The sequence below is a fragment of the Scylla paramamosain genome, unplaced genomic scaffold (genome assembly GCF_035594125.1).
Source record: "Scylla paramamosain isolate STU-SP2022 unplaced genomic scaffold, ASM3559412v1 Contig25, whole genome shotgun sequence".
Taxonomy (NCBI): Eukaryota; Metazoa; Arthropoda; class Malacostraca; order Decapoda; family Portunidae; genus Scylla; species Scylla paramamosain.
Genome location: NW_026973690.1, coordinates 440389 through 458016, shown reverse-complemented (window position 1 = coordinate 458016; position 17628 = coordinate 440389).

The following is a 17628-nucleotide window of genomic DNA, read 5'->3' as shown; positions in this document are numbered from 1 at the left end:
AGTGCGCAACGACTTAACCTGCTCTCATGCCCACGCTCTTGAATCTTCCAAGTTTTCCATGATCTGGCTACGACTACAGAGTCACTCTCAAATTAAATTTATCTGTACTGTATACCTCTCTCCTAACTCCTCTGACTTTAAGAAATTCTTTGACTACTTAACTTCTAAAAAGTGGAGCACATTCTGACTCTCTTCCCTTTTGCAGAGATCTCCATTTTTGGAGACTCCAATGTTCACCACCAGCTTTGGCTTTCCTCTCCCTTTCATTGACCATCCTGGTGAACTAGCCTTCAACTTTGCTATCCTCCACGACCTAGAGCAATTGGTGCAACACCCTATTCATATTCCTGACCATCTTGGAGATACGCCCAACATTCTTGACCTTTTTCTGACCTCTAATCCTGCTTATGCTGTCACCCTCTCTTTTCCGTTGGGCTCCTCCGATCATAATCTCATATCTGTATCTTGTTATATTGCTCCAATCCCTCCTCAGGATCCCCCTAAGCGAAGGTGCCTCTGGCATTTTGCCTCTGCTAGTTGGGGGGACCTGAGGAGGTATTTTGCTGATTTTCCTTGGAATGACTACTGCTTCTATGTCAGAGACTTGTCTTTGTGTGCCGAGCACATAACAGAGGTGATAGTGTCTAGTGTGGAGGCATACATTCCTCACTCTTTTTCTCAACCTAAACCTTCCAAAACTTGGTTTAACACAGCTTGTTTCTGTGCTTTACATGATAGAGAGGTGGCCCACAAAAGGTACTTCAGCTTTCCATCACCAGAATCTCATACACTTTATATTTCTGCCTGCAACCATGCCAAGTCTGTTCTCCAACTAGCTAAAAACTCCCTCATTAACAGAAAGTGTCAAAATCTTTCAAGATCTAACTCCCCCTTGTGACTTCTGGTATCTAGCCAAAAATATCTCCAATAACTTTCCTTCTTCCTCTTTCCCTCCTTTATTTCAACCAGATGGCACCACTGGTATCACATCTATTTCTAAAGCTCAGCTCTTTGCTCAGACCTTTGCTAAAAACTCTACCTTGGACGATTCTGGGCTTGTTCCTCCCTGTCCTCCACCCTCTGACTACTTCATGCTACCTATTGAATAAAATTCTTTGTAATGATGTTTTCCATGCCCTCACTGGCCTAAACCCTTAGAAGGCTTATATGGACCTGATGGGGTCCCTCCTATCATTCTCCAAAACTGTGCCTCCATGCTTGCACCTTGCCTAGTCAAACTCTTTCAGCTTTGTCTGTCAACATCTACCTTTCCTACTTGCTGGAAGTTTGCCTACATTCAACCTGTTCCTAAAAAGGGTGACCATTCTAATCCCTCAAACTATCGTCCTATTGCTTTAATTTCCTACCTATCTAAAGTTCTTGAATCTATCCTCAATAGGAAGATTCTTAAACATCTATCACTTCACAACCTTCTATCTGATTGCCAGTATGGGTTCTGTCAAAGCCACTCTACTAGTGATCTGGCTTTCCTTACTGAGTCTTGGTCATCCTCTTTTTAGAGATTTTGGTGAAACTTTTGCTGTTGCCTTGGATATATCAAAAGCTTTTGGTACAGTCTGGCACAAAGCTTTGATTTCCAAACTACCCTCATACAGCTTCTATGCTTCTCTCTCTGTAACTTCATCTCAAGTTTCCTTTGTGACTGTTCTATTACTGCTGTGGTAGATGGCCACTGTTCTTCTCCTAAATCTATTAACAGTGATGCTCCTCAGGGTTCTGTCCTGTCATCCACTCTTATTATTATTCATCAATGACCTTCTAAACCAAACTTCTTGTCCTATCCTCTCCTACGCTGATGATACCACCCTGCACTTTTCCATGTCTTTTCATAGATGTCCAACCCTTCATGAAGTAAACATTTCACGCAGGGAAGCCACTGAACGCCCAACTTCTGATCTTTCTAAAATTTCTGATTGAGGCAGAGCAAACCTGGTATTGTTCAATGCCTCAAAAACTCAATTCCTCCATCTATAAACTCGACAACCTTCCAGACAACTATCCCTTCTTCTTCAGTGACACTCAACTGTCCCCCTCTTCTACATTGAATCATTGGTCTATCCTTTACTTATAATCTGAACTGGAAACTTCACATCTCATCTCTAGCTAAAACTGCTTCTATGAAGTTAGACATTCTGAGATGTCTCCGCCAGTTTTCTCACCCCCCAGCTGCTAACTCTGTACAAGGGCCTTATCCGTCCATGTATGGAGTATACTTCACATGTCTGGGGGATTCCACTCATGCCGCTCTTCTAGACAGGGTGGAATCAAAAGCTTTTTGTCTCATCAACTCCTCTCCTCTAACTGACTGTCTTCAGCCTCTCTCTCATCACCACAGTGTTGCATCTCTAGCTGTCTTCTGCTATTCTCATGCTAACTGCTCTTCTGATCTTTCTAATTGCATGCTTCCCCTCCTCCCGCGGCCTCACTGCACAAGACTTTCTTCTTTCTCACCCCTATTCTGTCCACCTCTCTAATGCAAGAGTTAACCAGTATTCTCAATGATTCATTCCTTTCTCTGGTAAACTCTGGAACTCCCTGCCTGCTTCTGTATTTCCACCTTTCTATAACTTGAATTCCTTCAAGAGGGAGGATTCAAGACACTTATCCTTAAAGTTTTGACTACTGCTTTGGACCCTTTTCTGGGACTGGCATCTCAGTGGGCTTTTTTTTTTTATTTGATTTTTGTTGCCCTTGGTCAGTGTCCCTCCTACATAAAAAAAAAAAAAAAAAAAAAAAAAAAATATATATATATATATATATATATATATATATATATATATATATATATATATATATATATATATATATATATATATATATATATATATATATATATATATATATATATGGCCAAAATTCTCCTAAATGAAATACATAAGAACATAAGAAATAAGGGAAGCTGCAAGAAGCAACCAGGCTTACACGTGGCAGTCCCTGTACAAAAGATACCTACCTATTTCCACCTATCATCCCTATCCATAAACTCATCTAATCTTCTCTTAAAGCTCCCTAATTTCTTAGTACTAATATGATTACTGAGTCCATTCCACTCATCTACCACTCTGAGAACCAATTTCCTCCTATCTCTTTCCTAAACCTAAATTTTTCAAGCTTGAACCCATTATTTCTTGTTCTATCCTGGTTGCTGATCCTAAGAATTTTGCTTACATCCTCCTTATTATACCCCTTATACCACTTAAAGACTTCTATCAGGTCCCCTCTTAACCTACGTCTCTCTCTAAAGAATGTAAATTTAAGAGCTTCAATCTCGCCTTGTAAAGAATACTCCTCATCCCCTGTATCCTTTTAGTCATTCTCCTCTGTACTGATTCTAATAAACCTATATCTTTCCTGTAATGTGGGGACCAGAACTGCACAGCATAGTCTAGATGAGGTCTGACCAGCACCAAGTACAACTTTAATATTACTTTGGGCCTTTTACTTTTAACACTCCTAAAAATGAATCCTGATACTCTATTTGTCATTTATGGCCTTCATGCATTGTTTTCCTAGACGGAGTTCAGAGCTAACTATAACTCCTAAATCTTTCTCATACCCTGTACCTACCAGAGTTTGGTTGTTTAATGTGTACCTACTGTATGGGTTTCCTCCACCTACGCTAAGTACTTTGCATTTGTTAATATTAAACTGCATTTGCCATCTGTCCATCCATTCTTTCATCCTATCTAAATCTGCCTGCAAGGCAATAGCATCTGATTCTGACCTAATTAATCTACCTATCTTTGTGTCAACCACAAATTTACTAACATCACTACTAATTCCACTATCCAAATCATTGATATATATATTAAAAACAATGGCCCTAATACTGATCCCTGTGGCATCCCACTAATTACATGACCCCACTTGGTTTTAGAGCTGTTTATTACAACTCTTTGTTGTCTGTCGCTTAGCCATGACCTTATCCAGCCCAACACCCTCTCATCTATCCTGTGTGCCCTAACCTTTCTCAGGAGCCTTTGATGGGGTACCTTGTCAAATACTTTACTAAAGTCCAGATATGAGATGCCATAACTATCACCATTATCTACTGCCTCGTACACTTTACTGTAAAAACTTAACAAGTTCGTCAGGCAAGACTTCCCCTTCTTGAAGCCATGCTGTGACTGATTTATTAAGTTATTTTTGTCTAAATGTTCCCTAATGTTCCTCGCTATTATTGACTCCAATATTTTACCCACAACTAAAGTTAAGCTGACAGGTCTATAATTAGACGCTAAAGTTTTATCCCCTTTCTTAAAGATGGGTACTACATTAGCATGCCTCCACATTACTGGTACCTCACCTGACAGAAACTAACGGCTCACTAATAACCTCTTTGCATTCCTTAAGTACTTTGGGATATATTTCATCTGGTCCTGGTGTCTTGAACTTTTTTAGCCTATCTATCTCCTGTTCCACTATCTCCTTCGTTATGGAAATATGTCAGCTTCTTATTCTCATCTGCTCAAAACATCTGTTTACTATTTGGCATATCCTGCATGTTTTTCTGGGTGATGACAGTTAAAAAATACTCATTCAGAATTTTACTAATCTCCTCCCCAGAACCAACCAGCTCCCCATCTGCTGCCTTTAATGGACCTATAGTATCCTTATTCTTCATCCTGTATACCTGATAAAATCCCTTGGGGTTCGTCTTCAGCTGGTTGGATATCTTTAATTCATAATTGCCCTTAGCTTTCCTTGTTAACCTCCTGACTGCTCTGACTAATTCATTATATTGTGGCCTTAAAACTTCTTCACCTGCCTTGGAAGAAAAGTGCAGATGTGCTCAGACATATCTGCATATTCACTGCTCACACTCAGCCAGCTGGTCATTGGTAAGAAGGGTCCAATTTGCTTGCTTATCCTGCCATATCATGTAGTGAGCCTCCCCTTCCATATATTTTATTCATGAATCATACATGAAACTTGGGCTTCTCCTCTATGGACTGTTCATGCTGCATCCTTTCTCATACCTTTATCAATGCTGCCTTCTGTTCACTTTGTTACCCATAATTATTCTCCTTTGTTCCACAGGCATTCCCCTTTCTGTCTTTGACTACTTACTTAGCATACACAAGCTAAGGCCAGGTTATAGATACTACCTTTGGTTAGGCAGACATGCAGTTGGCTGAGTACCTATCAGCACACAGGCCTGCAACTAAGCAGAGTACTTAGCTGGAGTTTGGGTAGAGTATCCACCAAAAATGGTAGTGGGTTGAGAAGGAGCATTAGTCTTTAAATAGTTCATTGCAGATGATCTGAATAGTTTCATCAAGGGGAATAGTAGTAAATAGTGACTTTACTTCAAAACTTGTCATGACAATGTTATTGACTTCTAATTTATTTCTTTAACGAAACCATAAGAATTTTTTAAGGTGAATTTATTTGATGTTAGAGGTTTCATTAACTAATTTATAATTGAAAGTATTAATGGTGCTGAGGATGGGCTTGATAGGACTGCAGGATTTGTGAGTTTCCAGAAAGCCATAAAGGATGCCCGGGGATGAGCCACTAGTGAACTATTTAAAGACCATGATACTTACAGTAAAATCCCTCTTATCCGGCATCAACGGGACCGCCGACATGCCGGATACTTGAATATTGCCGGATACTTGAATAGAAGTGAAGTTATGTCCACAATCACCACCCTACACTCACGCATCTTACCATAACAAAGATCAGCTGATCTTAATCAGCAGCTGATCTGATCAGCTACTTAAGTGTAAGCACAACACGCTTCCTCTTTTCTACAACTTTAGGCATGATGAAGGTGTCAGGCGATAAACAGTGCACACGCGGGACTGAGTCACTGAGTAAACACAGTGCAGTGGGCCGCGGGTGACGCGAAGCAGTGCGCTCTGGTGGCGAGGGGACAAAGTATGCCTCGCGCGGGAATTTTAATCGATTTTATGAGTACACATTGATTTTTCATTGATTTTAAGGCTCGGGGGAAAAAAATGTGCCGGATACTCGAATGCCGGATGAAAGGGATTTTACTGTATTTTAATTACACTAAAAAAACAATTTGTCAGCTTATTAGACTTAGCATTTAAATACTTCCCTTTTTTTTGTTTAACAATAAATTATATGTTCAAGTTGATGGTGTGGCCATGGGTTCTTGTTTTGGCCCCACTCTTGCTAATGCTTTCTTATGTCACCATGAAACCAAGTGCCTGAATGATTACCCTCGTGAATACAAACTTCTGTTTTAAAGAAGATATATTAATGACACCTTCCTTTTATTTAAACAATCTCAACACATACCTAAATGCCTCAGTTACCTTAACTCAAAACACCCCAATACTGAATTCACATGCAACACAGAAAACAATGGCTCTATTGCATTTTTAGATGTATAGGTAACTTGTAATAATGATCAATTGCACACAGTAGTTTAATGCAAACCATTTTTCACTGGTTTGCGGATTATCTTTCTTTTATTCCTCAGTTATTTAAGATTAATGCTATTAGAAATCTCTTATGTTGTTGCTACAGTCTATCTTCTAATTTGTTTACGTTTGATGAGATCAACTTTTTAAGAACATTTTTCCATAAAAATGGGTTCCTGCTGAGCATAATACTATCTATAACTTTCAAGACAGTAAACTCAATAAGCCTTCCTTTGATGACACCCAGATGACACCTAAGAAATACATGAAATTACCTCACTATGGGCACCTTAGTTATGCTATTAGAAAAAGACAATGCCATATTTAAAACACAATACCCTGACACTAGATTCAATTTCATCTTCACTAATAACTTTAGTATTGCCTGTTCCTTTAAATTTAAAGACAGCATTCCTACTGGACTCATCTCCAACATCATTTATGAATGTAATTGTTTGAGTTGTAAGACTTGATATATTGGAGAAACCAAGAGGAATCTTATGCTTAGAATTAGTGAACATAAAGGTAATTTGACATGTTCACAGAAACAACTAGCTCATCCCCTTTCTCTGCAATAAGAACCCACTCACACAAACATGACCATCCTTTTTCAGAAAAAGGCTTCAGAATATTACATAAAGCAGATGCACACAGACATTAAAATACTGGAAGCTATTTACATTAAACACTTAAAACCTGAATTAAGTAACCAGTTATCATCATCCCAATTGTACCTTTCATAAACCTTTACTTAGAGCTTCAGCTTCTGAGCTAGTAGTCAAGCTAACTCTCACAACACCATCCTCTCGGTCCTCACCCTTCTACCAGCGAGTGCACACCAGGTTTGTTTTCCTTAGAGCTCACTTAGTTTTTTCTACTCATATCACTATTGCTCCTTGTATTATCTTCATTGCTTTTTATAATTTTTTTTTTTTTAGTTAACAGTATGACCCACTGTTATACATATGTCAGTTTTTTTTTTTTTTTTTTTTGCTTTTTATTATGTCCCTTATGTGTTGTTTTTTGCTCTTATTTTTTAAATTATATCTTTTTTATATTATATTAAACATAATCATATATTTTAGCCTGAAGATGCCTTCTGTGAAGGTGAAATATTGCAAGTAATAAAGGGAAAAATAGAAAGAACTTTCAGCCACTCCAGGTGTGGGCATCCTCTTAATCTTTCACCATGCACATCTAACTGCATTATTCTTTTTTACTAATTTTCTATCCTTCGATCTCTTCACATGCCCAAATCATCTTAACAAACCCTGATCTGCCTATCCAGCCAAATCTCTCAAAGCACCAGTTCTTGCCTCATTTCTTATTGTCCCTTCATGTTACTCTACACACATAATCCTCAAATACTTCATCTCTGTTACATTTACCCATTTCTTTTCCACTATTCCTATGTTCCATGTTTCAGCACTGTACAACACATTGGGCACCACTATTCTCTCATAAAACTCTTTCTTTACACTCATACCCACTGTCCTGTATTTAAAGATCTTTCTCAGTCCATATGAATAATAGTACCATCAAATTTGATGTGAGAATCATTGATGAAACTCAACCTTTCTCAGTGGATAGAAATTAAAAATATAACCATTCAAAGAGAAAAAACATGATAATCAAGCAGCCTGTGTTCATGACCGAACATGACTTGAAACGGTGTGAAGCCAGTGCTGGGCTGTTTCTGTATGTGGAAACTATATAAGCACCTTCAATGAATTTATTTCACTTGATCATCCTCTCATTGCACAACTTGGCAATCCTGGCTTTGAATGACCGAACATGACTTGAAACGGTGTGAAGCCAGTGCTGGAATGTTTCTGTGTTTGGAAATTATATAAGCACCTTCAATGAATTTATTTCACTTGATCATCCTCTCATTGCACAACTTGGCAATCCTGGCTTTGAATGTTCTGTTAGTCCTTTCAGCTAAGCCATTTGTCTGAGGATGATATGCTAAAGTTATGCTCCTCTTGATTCCATAGGTTCTACATAGGTCATCATTGACCTGCAACATACATTAAGAAAATGTTCAATAAATAATGTGAGGCCAGTGACTAGTTCTTAGCTTCTTAACATAGTGTTAAAAGCCTTGTACAGCTATGGAAGTGTCTTGACGTCTTAAAAAAAAAAAAAAAAAAAGGCAACAGAAAAATAAGTCAATTCATGTTTATCAATCATTTTTCTCTTACCATCTCTTATTCAGTAAGTGAAACACATACAGGTTAACAGCACCACACTAACTCACCTTTGAACAAAACTTTCATCCTTGGTCTGACAGTATCCTGCCAGGTGCACCCCATCTGAAACCATTGTTAATAGTAACAAATAGAAGAGAACTCCAATTCCCATTTCATTCTTATCCTCTGTATTATCTGCTTAAGACAGTAAGTGTAATTTAATTTGAATCTTGCAATAGTGTGTCAAGTGACATATTCTTTGGATGCATTATTAGAACTTAAAGCATCATTTACTTGTGAATGAAGGACCTTATGCATGTAGCAACACTGCATGCACTCTATCCTTAAGTGCAAAAAACTTCACAAACTTTGTGAAGTAATCTACAAAGGTACAAACATACCTGTGCCCATCATCCCTTAAAGGCAGTAGACCTACATAATCAAAAGAAAAGGAAAATTAAAATTAAGTAGGCATAAATGAAGATCAATGAAACTGCCACACAAAACCCAAGCAAGCAAACATTTTCCAAATTGAAGCAAGCACAAGATTTTTGTGAACATCATATAAGATGGAAAAGAAAACTGAGCAACCTTAAAAAAAAAAGCCTGTCACAGAAAACAGCATTGGCTTACAAGAGAGAGAGAGAGAGAGAGAGAGAGAGAGAGAGAGTGTCCCCATTGCCAAAGCAAAACAGCTGCCCTGATGCTGATTCCCACCACCATATAGCTATATGCAAACAAGGATGGCTTGAATAAAGAGGAATTATTCCTCCAATGTCTGTCCTAAGATGTAAGTTTTTCCTTATCTCACTATTTGTTTCTGAGATTTTTAATCAGTCAGTGCCTTAGTGAAATGTCCTCCAGAGAGGACCCTTTCTTCCTTCCCTTTTTGGTCACCCTTCCCCTTCCCTATAATTGAGAGGGTTATGAAATTATGTACACATTTTCAATAATGGGTGAAATAAAAATTAAGGAATTGATCCATATACGTATTAGTACTCTATGTTAATTGCACCTTCATAGGCTCCATGAATGAAAGTGGCTAGCCTAGCAGCCAGGACAACAGTTAATTTTAATTTAGGGATGATAAGGTTTTTTAGTTGGGGCAACCTTTGTTTTACTTATTATCAGATTTATTTGTCCATTGTTACAAAGGTAAGCACAAGCTCCATGTGCCTTACTGTTGGCATCACTAAAAATATGCAAGTCTGCTCCCTGCTGTATTATGGTTGCCTTAAGGATTTCTGTTTTACTTGCTGTTTTGAATAGATGCCATTGATCACGAGGTTCATTAGGTAGGGTTTGGTCCCATGATGTTTTTAGTTTCCACAGGCCTTGTAAAAATGTTCTTAACTTGTCACAAGGAGTAGTAGGCATAATGGATCAAATCCTTGACACCATATGTAAGCCTGATCTTTTTGTTATCTTATCTGGATCCTTAGAATCACTGATTTTGAAAGTGTGTCTGTACCTGGTTTCCAGATTAATCCTAAAACCTTAACTAGGTTCTGTTTTTTTTATATAACATTGTCAATTTCAAGTTGATCTTGTAGTTTGGGACTATTTGTTAGCCATTCTCTTTGCCTATCAATTTATATTTTAATTTGGCTAATGGGGACTGTAGAACAAAGGTCTTTGTGAGCACTGATTTAATAAGGCCCTTAATCTTGTAATCTTTCCTCTTTTTCCTCTGAGGGGTAACATTAAGGTTGGTAAGATAGTTCTTTCCTTGGGAGTTGTTAAAGTTAATGTTGTTGTCTCCCTTGGTTTGGCCTCTGTTTCTGTTGTATTTGTTGGCTTAGGTTTTTTACACTAGGGTTGCCATATATGAACTATCAAAATTCCAGACACCTTCACTAACACCTGATTATGGTCCTGATATGATACTGGAAAACATGTAAATTAATTAAAAGAAACTCAACTTATTTACCTTTGCATATGGCTGATAATCTTGAATTCAGCTTCACTTCCTGGTTTAACAAAATAATGTGTCATCTTCATTGATGAACCCTCTTCTTGCACTGCTCTCTTATGTTTCTCAGAGCTCACATGTGACTGTAAGTCATTAATGCCTTTATGTGCCAGTGAGACAAATGTTCCTGGTTTACACACACCAAACACTTAGCTTCCCACTCATCCCTGCCCTTTTTGAAGCACAGGAGTTTGTTCTGCATCTCTGCAGTGAATTTACACTTTCATTTGGGCATCTTGACAAGAACAAGTAATAGTTGTAATGACAAGGTCACAAGGCTGCAAACAGTAATCCAAACTGACCCCTATCAGAGCTGGTGAAAGACTGGGGTGCAAGCGCGACGTCAAGTGAGGCGGTGTTGGGAAGGCTGCGAGCACCAACTTCATACAGGACCCATACACGTCAGAGTCTTGACCAAAACCAAACCAAAGCAGCTGCCACTCGGTGAACTCTCTCTCTCTCTCCCATCGTTTCAACCCAAGGAAATTTAATAAATGTGATTTTTTAACAGTTAGTAATGATGGAAGGTGAAATTCCGGACATTTGAGGGATTTTCAAAAATCCCCCCGGATGCAGATTTCGTTATCTGATTTCCGGATATGTTTGGGAAAATCTGGACGTATGGCAACCCTATTTTACACAGAGGGCATGGTAGTATTTTTCTCACAGTACTTGCAGTTTTTAATGTTGGGGTTTATGCAGCCTTTTGTACAATGTCCAGGTTCTAGACATCCATTGCATAGTCTTAATTGCTGAGCTCTTTTTGTGTCATGATTTCCATATTCAGGACATTTAAGCCATGGATGATTTTATTTCTGGCACAGTTTACATTGAATTTTAGGCTTTTCTTCCCTATTTTATAGCTATCTAATGTACCTCCTCAACAATAGATAGATTATTTTTAAGAGTAAATATTTCATTCCTCAGACAGTCCAAAGTTTCCTCAATGTTCAACACATTTTCTTCCAGCACCTTTTTATGTTTTCCCTTATAGGGGCTGGAAGATCATTTATGGGAAATTTGGAACATATTTCTTCTCTACTAATATTGTGTGCAATCAGTGACTTATATATAGGCTTTCGTATCTTGCTGTAAATTATTTGATGCTAGTGATATCATGATTAGGTTTTTGCAGGCTAGCTAGTTTGGTCACCAGGGCATACTTGAGCCTCTTTCCTGCCATAATTGTCTTTTAAGTAGTTGGATGGCTGGTTCATAGTTTGAGGCTTCAAGTTTGAAACCTGATATCAGTTGTGCTGTCTCTCCCTCCAGCTGGCCCTTTTGGATAGATATTAAATCATTGTTTTGATGAATGGAGCACTCATATAGTACCCTGAACTTGACCCACTTGGTCAGATTGCCATTAAAGGAAGGTAAATTAAGTTTGAGCAGTTTGAATGGGTTTCCTTACTTTTCTGGTTTGGTTTTTTCCTGAGTGTCCTCTAGTTTGGTGAGGATTTCATTTATTTCATCATCATGTAATATATCCACCATTGTTATCTGTTGAGTGGTTGGATCTAATAATTCATAGATTCTTTTCATTATTGGTCTGAATTTTGGCTAGGATGTTCTTAATAGTTGTTTTCCCAGACTGCTTCATGTGTGTCAGTGGCATGAATGATTTTTTCAGGATCCTTGGTGAGAGTGGTGATGCCAGCCTTGAGCTCCTCTCTCATTTGTTTTGGTTTCTTAAGATCCTCCATTTTAAGTTTAAGGAGTGATATATAACAAGACAGGTTGTTACTAGGGGGTTAGATTACTGTGGTGTGAAGTGTTGAACTACCACAGCATTGTCAACCATATCACCTTAAGTCATCCATGTGTGGTTGCCATTTTCTGTGATGCTTTAGCAACATGCAGACACGTATGGCAAGCACAAGTTAAATCACCAATGAGGATTCAGTTTGAATGACCAGTTTGACAACTTAGCACACACAGGCTAAGGCCAGGTTATAGAACCTTTGGTTAGGCGGACACACAGGTAGCTAAACAGAGTACTTTGCTGGAGTTTGGCTAGAATATCCACCAAGGTGGTAGTGGGTTGGGAAGGAGCGTTGATGCAAAGTGAGTGCTGGCTGGGATCTAACTGGAATGAGAGCAGGGTATGTATATCTGACCACTTCTTGAATATGACTGACTTGCAGAATGTGAAGAAAACTGAGAACAGTTTTGTTCCAGAAATCCAAATCCACTAGAACTGAACCCTCACTGGTTCATTGAGTCATTATAGGAGATTGTTATACTTCAATTGAAATTATTACCCATCATCATTAATTTCTCTGTTGGAACAATAGTTCTGACAGAGCAACATTTTCTGCCTCCTAGGATGCTGTAATGTTTTATCTACCATATTTGCTGGCATATTAGATGCACCTCTACGTAAGATGTACCCCTATTTTACAGGATGTTTTGTAGGGAAAAATTTTCATGTTAAATTTAATGGAAAAAAAAAAAAAAAGTCTAAAAGAGCAGTATGAGTGGAATTCCCCCCCTCCCCCATACATGTGAAGCAAACTCCATACATGGACATATAAGGCCCCTATATAGAGTTAGCAGCTTGGGGGAGGAAAGGTGGCAGAGATGACAGAACACCTAACTTAATAGAAGCTGTTTTAGCAAGAGATGAGATGTGGAGTTTCAAGTTTAGACTACAAGTAAAAAAAACAGAAGAAGTAGAAGAGGGGTACAGTTGAGTGTCACTGAAGAAGGGATAGTTGTCTGGAAGGTTGTGTTGAGATGATAGATGGAGGAACTGAGTTTTTGAGGCATTGAATAATACTAAGTTTTCTCTGCCCCAGTCAGAAATGTTAGAGAGATCAGAAGTTAGGTGTTATGTGGCTTCCTTGCCTGAACTATTTAGAAGAACAGTGACCATTGACCATAGCAGTCATAGAATGGTCAGAAAGGAAACTTGAGATGAAGTTACAGAGAGAAGGATAAAAGCTGTAAAAGGGTAGTTTGGAAATCAAAGCTTTGTGCCAGACTCTATTGGAAGCTTTTGATGTCTGAGACAGCAGCATCAAAAGTTTCACCAAAATCTCTAAAAGAGTGTGTTTTGCCCTCACATCTGATGTGATGCATTGCACTGTGCACACCATGTGTGTGTGCCCTCCCCCTTCCCTCCTTTCATCCATCCCACCTGCCCACCCATCCACCCCCATTCTCTCTCTCTCTCTCTCTCTCTCTCTCTCTCTCTTCTTTATGTGTGTGTGTGTGTGTGTGTGTGTGTGTGTGTGTGTGTGTGTGTGTGTGTGTGTGTGTGTGTGTGAGAGAGAGAGAGAGAGAGAGAGAGAGAGAGAGAGAGAGAGAGAGAGAGAGAGAGAGAGAGAGAGAGAGAGAGAGAGAGAGAGAGAGAGAGAGAGAGAGAGAGAGAGTAGTTGCCAGTTGTGTTGCCTCACAGGGTCCTGTGAGGCTGGTGGTGAGAGATTAAGGAAATTGAATCAAATATAGTAGTTGGTTGCAGAAGTGAAGTTGTGTGAGAGGAACTAGCTGTGGAGAGCTTAGCTGTAGAGCAGTAGTGAGGGTTGTGTTTACATGGTAAAGTTGATGACATGGTGCATAGGGTAGATAAGACATGGAGGGATTCTGCTGACTCTGTAGAGGAATGGGTCATCTGGGGTCACATATCTGATCCATCAGCCTCAGAAGGGGGTAGATTGTGCCCAGTCATCAGAGAGAGAGGTGTTGTGACTTTTTCCATAAACCATAGATCCTCAAATGCTGACTCTCATAGTCGTAAGTGTTGAGTTGTGGTTAATTAGCTAAGTAACTGCTACATGTTAAAATACACTAAGAATTATTATACATGTATTGCATTTAGTTTCTTTTATACTGAATGCTTGTTAAGGCATAAACCATTATGTATTTTGGTTATTATATTGCACTTTATTATGATGGAATGTTATCTCTTTATGATGCTTCTGTGCCTTAATTGCATGTGAATGTTTTGTGTTTCAATATTCCTCATGCTGATGTCAAATTGTCACTACAGGTTAACTGCATTAAAGCAAGTAAATGACTGGGTCGTTTGTCATCCTGATCCCTTATAGATGTAATGGTGTCTACAGAGAGAAAGAGAGAAAATTTCTCAATACTTTCTCTCTCTCTCTCTAATTCTTCACTCACTTCTCACTTGCTGCTTATATGTATTCTTTCTACTTTCTCCTTATCCTCCCATCACCCTCCTTCACCCTTCCTCAACTTCCTTAACTCATGTACTCTCCTTCCCTGGATTATGTCCTTTCCTCTTTTGTCTTGTCTCAAATCTCCCACCCTATGACCTCCCCTTCTCCTTATATGTCAGAGATAAGGGACAAGGGAGAGGAGAGAGAGAGAGAGAGAGAGAGAGAGAGAGAGAGAGAGAGAGAGAGAGAGAGAGAGAGAGAGAGAGAGAGAGAGAGAGAGAGAGAGAGAGAGAGAGAGAGAGAGAGAGAGAGAGAGAGAGAATTTTATTAGTAGTAATATTATACTTTACAATGTTTTTGCTTAGTGTACTACTGTTTCAATTCCACAGCTATAAACCCAGTTATACAGGCCTAGGTAGCTGTATTATGGCTGTATTAGACGCAGGGTAATTATTAGATACTTTTTTCATGAAAAAAAAGCATGTCTAATGTGCTGGCAAATGTGGTAATGGCCATCCATGACATGCTTTGATCAGTATGAGAGTTAAAAGTTTTAAGATACTGGAGGAAGAAGACGAGGAGGAGGTTTGCTTTAGCAGTACAGAGGGTGTTTGAGTTACAATTACAAGCAAGATACGTTTCAGTATCAATGTTCTGCAAACAATGTAATGCTTGCTTGCTTGATAACAGAGAGAGAGAGAGAGAGAGAGAGAGAGAGAGAAAACACCTTGTCTTATGGGTGATGTGATAATACTGAGTGGTGACAGGCTTGAGGCTTCTGCCAAACGCAAGACTTGAACATGCCAGGCATACGACCCGGGTTAAAATAAGACGCCTCTCTCTCTCTCTCTCTCTCTCTCTCTCTCCTTTTTGGGTTATACATACCTTTATTCATGTTATTAATTAAGATGGCTGTTGGAAAGCATAGGACAAATTTGTCTGCCTATTGGTGGACTTTAGAGTGGGTGTAGCCAAAGTCCAGTAGGTGTAGCCATGAGTTATGAGACATTCTCTCTCTCTCTCTCTCTCTCTCTCTCTCTCTCTCTCATGCACATTTTTTCCTTTCTCCCTCTCTTTTTGGAGTATACTTGCCTTTATTTATATAATTTATTAATATGGCTGGCTGAAAGAATAAAACAGGTATGTTTGCCTATTCGGGGACTTAATGTAATGGAACAGGCTTTCTGTGCCATGCAGTGCAACACTCCCATCCCTATGCCTCTCAGAAGCTGACTGGTGGAGATCCCTATGCTGTGGAATCTCAAACCAGACTCACTGCGGTGCAATATGATAAGTTTCTAAATTAAATTTATATTTTAAACTAGCATCTCAAAATAAACTGCTACAGGGTCTGTGTCCTTGGGTGGTGGGCACCTTTGCTATGCTGCTGTGCTGTGTGGGTAGTGGCAAAGTGGTATACTAGGTAAATATGGTGCACAGTGTCAAATTTGAACTTTTGGTTAGCAAAGGGAACAATATCGAGAGCTCAATTTCATTTTATGAATAGACTTCGCATCTCTGAATATTTGTAACTCATTACCTCGTAACTCAGACTGTATATGTCAATACAATCCTAAAAGGATTAAGTACTGCAATTCTCATTCAGAAATTTTTTGTTAGCAGGAACGACAAACTCTCGCAGTCCTGTAGAGGAAGTTTCTTTGTGGCAGTGTACGTCATGTAATGAGTATCATTAAAGATTCGTTCAGTTTTGACCAGTTGTTTGATTTCATTATTGGAAGGAAGAATTTGAAGAGTTGGAAACTTGAGAATCATGCATTTTTGTTTGTGATTAAAGAGCTAGTGAGAAGTGAAAATGTTTTTTATGTTTTTTTTTTCTTATGTGGGAAGGACTGATATTTACAGAGAGTGAAAATCATGACATGTTCATCAAGTTCAAGGCAATGAAATTAGAGTAACTGCACTTTCTGACCAAGACAGAATGCATTGTTCCTCTTTCAGTCTTGGCATGACATTGTTTGCTGTCAATAGTGAATGGATCCATTTTTCTTATGATTCATTGCATTTTTTGAAGAGCCTCAGTAACATTATTTTGAAGGAGAAAAAGTAAATGCAGCAAGCATTTACACACATTCCATTGTAGACCTACTCCCACAAGAAGCTGTCCTTAATGCAGTATATGTATATCAGGTGCATAAATCCTTTTAATTGCTGAAATGTTTCAGTTACTCTTCATTTTAAAGATGTTTATTGCTAAATTTTGTCTTGTAAAATTTGCAGGGAATGTAAGAACAGCATGAAAAATGTGTGGTTCACCTCATGTGCACATCACTACAGAGGACTGGTTGATACTTTAACTAGACAGCACTTCAGATGCTCTGGCTTGACTGATCTTTGTTCAGTTCCCACATCTTAGTTATGAGTTGGATGAATGACACCTCTTTGACACTGTTGAGGTTGAAAAGAAAGTTGATGTTCCGGTTGGACGAGGTTTATTCGCACCTTGAGCATATGTAACAAATACCAAATATAAATATACAAATCTTGAAACCTATGCAAATAATGCAGTAAGTGAATAATATGGGTAATGACTGTAATGAAATACAAAACAAAAAAATCTAGAATATAAAGGTAAAACTTGAATGGGATGAGTGGACAATTAACTATCAAGGAAAAAGCATATTAATGAGATTTTGTGAGTTTGTTTTTAGTCACTGCCAAACTGTTCTGTTCTCTTCGAGGATGCTGTACTGAAGGGATGACTTAAAACAGCATTACAAATACTCCCCCAACAAGAGAGTCCCTGCCTGGTCAGAGGTCAAGACGGTCAGGCTGTTGCATGAGCCGTCCAGTGCGGGACGAGGTGGGGCAAGGTCCATCTTTAGGGGATGGTGCAGGAGGATATGCACTCAGGTGGTGTGAGGTAGAAGTTGGGTTGTCAACAAGTGGCAATATAGGCGTGG